Here is a 5,706-nt window from a genome sequence, read left to right on the forward strand (position 1 = left end):
AAGAGCAGTAGAGGATACTCTGCTTTTGAAAAATAGAGTAATTATTAAATTATAGGATTTTAATTCACTTATAAACTTCTATACTTCATCCCTTGGTAGGGTAATATGATGTGGCCATTATTAATATGAACAATGCCAAATCTCTTTTTTTCAAGTGTAATAAAAGTTGTGAATAAAAAAAAAAAGCAGGTTTATCTTACTATTATTATTTTAAGCCAGAATATATTTCTGACATATTTTCAGAGTTGTAAGTCAGTTTCCTTGCTTAATACAACTATGGGTCATAAAACTGAAATTATTAATGTAAGAAAAATTTTATTTAAAATGAATAAATATCTTACTATAATATTTAGAGAGAAAAAAACACTACAATTAGGTAAACATCTGACCTTTCCAAGCAATATAGCTGACACTGAAAGCCCAACCATTACAGTTATAGGAATGAGATTGTTGCTAAGCAACAAGTTGTCTGTAATCTTTTGGTCTTTTGTGTCTGAGAAAAATTGAGGCAAAGAAAAGTTTGGGAAGCTAATGAGGAAGAAATGGCTTCAGTGGAAATCGATCAATAGTGCACCTGACCAGAAAATCAACTATTAATGGGAACAGGGGAAGAGAAGCTACTTAGAGCTACTTGAGAGTAGATTTGTTATCACCAGGTATGTTTAATTGTCTGCACTCCAATTCTCTGTTATCATTCTGTCTTGTGTGGATAGCAACGCTGTCTTATGTTGAAGTCCAATAACATGCAGCGGCATTTCTCCACAGTGGCTTTAACAATAACCCCAAGCAATGTCTTGATCACTTCATTTTCTGTATCATTTAAGAATTCAATAAGCTGTAATTGGTCTACTTTTATGACATGATTATGTGAACTGCAATAAACCCTGGGCTACCTGACCTCTGCTGCTTGCAAGAGTGTATCTCAGACTTGGACGTTCCACATAACCATCCCTGCAGAATTTTTTTTTTATTTAAGAGTTTCAGTATTAGACACACTTCGTGCAACAAGGTCACACCTACTAATCTTTCTTATTCTATGAAAAAACTCCTCCACTCCCTGATGACTAAGCATTCACATATATGCACCTCTGGGGATCATTCTTATTCAAACAACCACATTCATCTACCTGGCCCCTATAGGCGTTTTAGCCATATCATAATGCAAAAAAATGCATGCAATCTTATTTCCAAAGCCACCAAAGCCCAGTGTGGTTCTCAGCCTTCTTAATGTCGCAAATCTTTAATATAGTTCCTCATGCTGTGGTGACCCACAACTATAATTGTAATTTTGTTACTGTTATCTGATATGCAACATATCTGACACATGACCCCAAATGAGTCGAAACCTCCAAGATGAGAATTGCTGTGAATGTCTATTGTAGTTCCAACACTGTTTAAAAGTCCAAAGTCTCTTCAAAGACTCAAGGTAATCTCTTATCTGTAACCCCTTAAATCAAAGGGCTTACTTTAAATATACAGTGGTCCAAAATAGACATCCCCATCATGAAGGCAAAGAAAGAGAGCATAGTGAGGAAACACTGGACCAAAGCAAGGCCAAACTCCGTCAAATCAGCCTCCAAATTCTGCATCTCTATAAGCTGTCAAAGTGCTCTTCAGATCTCCAGCTCCTTCCAACTTTGTTAACTGAAACACACTCCTCTCTCTCTCTCTCTTTTCCTTTCCTGTGCTGGTTCAATAACTGCTCTGCAGCTCTGCTTGTCAGGTATCCCATTACTTTGGCATCTCCAACATATTGGGGTCTCGAGCAAAATCGAGTTTTCACAGGTTCGTAGAGTGGTGGTCTCTGGACTTCAAAGCAAGGACACTCCTGAAACACACATAACCTCCATGCCTTTTCTTAGCCATGGAAAAGTCCATAGCCGTTATTTTTTTCCCCAATTCAGCCTTTTAAATCAGCCAGCCAGCTTGCTAGCAATCAGGGATGGTTTCTGCTGAGGAAGGTCCTGGGGAGTGGGAATGTGGTCACCCGTGGCCTCTTTCTTATCCAGGGCTGCAGCAGGAAGCTGCTTGTTCTCTATCTTTCCTTTTGCCATATTGTAATTCCCAAGATCAATAGTTTGTCCTTTCTGCAGTCGTTTCATTTAAAAAGTCAGTGTGGCCAGGCTTTCATCCCAAGTGAGCATACCTTGCTTTTAACTTTGCTTTTTCAGCTTTCTCTGCACTAGTTACCTTATCTTCCATTTCCTTTTGCTTCTCTGCCAACACTGTCTCTGGAACTTCCGCTGACATGGTGCCCCTTCTGCAGAAGATCACCAGGAGAAAACTGATTACCATGGGGCAAAAGCACTCTCTGTCTATTGCCTGCCAGACTGTCTGCATGGCTGGTGGCTGTAGCCTTGTGACAACATGGGCCCTGGGCTCCAGCCCCCGTGGCAACTCTTATAAAGGAAAATATTTAATTAGGACTAGCTTCCAGTTCAGAGGTTTAGTTTATTATTGTCATGGAAGGAAGCAGGGCAGCATGCAGACAAACATGGTGCTGGAGGGAAGAAGTAGCTGAGAGTTTGGTATCTGGATTGGCAGGCAAGAGTAAAACACTATCACACACTTACCAGGCTTGAGCATCAGACCACAAAGCCCACTGCCACTGTGACGCACTTCCTCAAGCAACACTACTCCTAGTCCAACAAGTTCACACTCCTAATAGTGTCACTCTCTATGAGACTATGGAGGCCATTTTCTTTCACCCCACTACACATATGTTTGTTCTTGATATTGTGAGACTGAAGCATGCTCACCACCATACAAGAAACAAGTTTATTAATCTGTATTTTACTAAAGGGTTATATATGACATTTTTGTTTACCTCATCTATAATTTGATTACTTGGAAAAATATATATATAAACAATGCAGGGGATAGAAAGATGGTTCAGTAGGGAACAGTACTTGGTATGTAAATTTGAAAACCAGAGTTTAGAGCCCTAGAACCTACTTAAACAAAAGACAAGCTAGCCATGGTCATACAGAACTGAAACTCCAATAATAAGAGGTAAATAGAGACTAGAGGGTCATTGAAGCAAAAGACAGCGCTGTAAGTTTAAAAATATACTTTAAGAAGAACTATAGAAAAGAACATTTTAGACAGATACACACAAATGTTTGTGATAAAACATAATTAAAAGCATATTTTATACATGTCATCGCAAGGAGACCTCAAATTTGCTGCCATAAGTAATAAATAAGATAATATATGAAATTACTTGAAGCCAATGACACCTGAGACACCATTGGCTTCCAAATAAAAACAAAATATCATGTATATTTCCTTTTTTCAAATTGTTGGTCAGTGGATTCTTGTAAAACTCGAAAAACTGCTGTGGTTTATTACCATTGCTCTTGACTCCTCCTTCCCCAGAACTTGACAGTAAGACATTGCTGAAGATTTCACACAGCTAGTCAGTAGACATTGATCAATAAAGCTGGATCAACTGAGCTTCATTGCTCCTGGCTAAGTTTTGTACTGGTAAAAGTTTCTATACATGCTACCAGGAAAAAAGTTATAATGACTCTTACTCAACTGTGAACCCTTGTAACTACAGTATTGACTGACCTGACAAAATGTCTCCACTAGTGCAGCAATGCTAAAAAATATTATGAGTGTAACCAACCTCTATCAAGTTAGATACAAAGACATTTCTAAAGTTGTACTCCATAACTTTTATTCTTAACAGTTATAAAAATATTTGGTAGCCTAGGCATATAGGTAGGTCTAGGGGAAAATTTAGGATTATTATTCTGATAAGTAGATATAGAAATAGACTACCTTTAAGTTGTTTCTTCTTCTTCTTCTTCTTCTTCTTCTTCTTCTTCTTCTTCTTCTTCTTCTTCTTCTTCTTTTTCTCCTCCTCCTCCTCCTCCTCCTCCTCCTCCTTCTTCCTCTTCTTCTTCTTCATTTTCTTTGTTTTTATTTTTGATACAGGCTTTCTCTGTGTAGTTCTAGATGTTCTGTGACTTACTATATCGATCAGGCCAGCTTCAAATTTAGAGATCTGCCTGCATCTGCCACCCAAGTGCCAGGACTAAAGGCCTACAGACCTAACAGCTGAGATTCTAAGATCAACAATTAAAAATGGGACCTCATGAAACTGAAGAGTTTCTGTAAAGCAAATAACACTATCAAGAGAACAAAACTATAGCCTATGGACTGGGAGAAGACCCTCACCAACCGTACATCCAAGAAGGGATAATATTGAAACTATATAAAGAACTCAAGGAACTACAGACAAATAAATCAAATAGTCCAGCTAAAAACTTTCATACAGAGATAAATACAAAGTTCTCAATAGAGGAATATTGAATACTAGAGATGCATTTACAGAAATGCTCAATGTCCTTAGTCATCAGGGAAATTAAATCAAAACAGCTTTGAGATTCCCTCTTACACCCATCAAAATGGCTAAGAGCAAAATGTAAGTGACTCCTGCTAGTGAGAATGTGGAGAAAGAGGAACACTCCTGCATTGTTGATGGGAGTGCAAACTTGTGCAACCACTTTGGAAATTAATCTCACACTTTCTCAGAAAATTGGAAATAGCTCTACCTCAAGACCCAGCTATTCCACTCCTGGGCATATACCCAAAATATGCTCCATAATGCAACAAGGACATTTGGTCAATGATGGTCTGGCATTCATAATTGCCAGAAACAGAAAACAACCAAGATGCCCCTCAATTGAAATATGAATTAAGAAATTGTGGTACATGTACACACTATTCAGCTATTAAAAACAAGGAAATCAGCCAGGCATGGTGGCTCATGCACATAATCCAAGAACTTGGAAGGCAGATGCAGGCGGGTCTTTGTAAGTTCGAGGCTAGCTTGGTCTACAAAGCAAGTCCAGGCCAACCAAGGATGCACAGAGAAACCCTGTCTCAAATATCAAAACAAACAAGCAAATAAACAACAACAACAACAACAAAAAAAAACCAAGGAGATCATGAATTTTGCAGACAAGTAGTTGGAACTAGAAAAGATCATCTTAACTGAAGTAACCTTGAGCCAGAAAGACACACTTGGTACATATTCACTTTTAAATTGATATTAGCCATATAATACAGGATAACCATACCACAATCCACAGACCTAAAGATGCTAAATAACAAGGAGGACCCTAGGGAGGACACTTGATTCACATTCAGAAAGGCAAATAGAATAGACCTCTGAAGAGGTTGAAGAGAGAGAACAGGAAGGGACCCTATCATAGATGTGCTCTGCAAGACTCCACACAGCAGAGTATCAAAGCAGATGCTAAGATCACAGCCAAAACATAAGCAGAGCACTAGGAGTCTCATGGATGAGTAGGACACGGAGAAAACAGGAGCTTCACAAGGAGACCAACAAAGCCAACAAAGCTGGACCCAGGGGGACTCTGCAGAGACTGATGAACAACAAAGGACAATGCATGGAGAGAAACTAGACCCCCTTTTCAAATATAGCCCATGGTCATATCAGTCTTCAAGTGGAGCAGGGGTTATCTCTGACATGGACTCTGGTCCCTACTGTTTGTTCGCTTCCCAGGGTGGCCCAGCAGAGGAAGATGATGTTATGCAGGCAGTCCTAATAGGGATTCAGATGACAGAAAAAGAGGGCTCCTCCTTTCGCAGGACTAGGGGTGGGGATTGGGGGGAAGAGTAATGGATGGTGGGAATTGGAGGTGCCGAGGGAGGGGGAAGCAGAGGGGGTTA

At 39.4% G+C, this 5,706-nt stretch overlaps 1 pseudogene across 1 annotated transcript; it reads right to left on the reverse strand.

The window, feature by feature from the left end:
- Positions 1–1,902: 1,902 nt before the first annotated feature.
- Positions 1,903–4,002, reverse strand: LOC311608680 (cAMP-regulated phosphoprotein 19-like; annotated as a pseudogene). Its single transcript, XR_014783631.1, has 2 exons — positions 3,787–4,002; positions 1,903–2,260 (listed from the first exon to the last, which is right to left on the reverse strand). The product of XR_014783631.1 is annotated as a cAMP-regulated phosphoprotein 19-like (transcript).
- Between the last annotated feature and the right edge of the window lie 1,704 nt (positions 4,003–5,706).

The sequence above is a fragment of the Acomys minous genome (assembly GCF_964271855.1).
Source record: "Acomys minous genome assembly, chromosome: 1".
NCBI classification, from domain to species: domain Eukaryota; kingdom Metazoa; phylum Chordata; class Mammalia; order Rodentia; family Muridae; genus Acomys; species Acomys minous.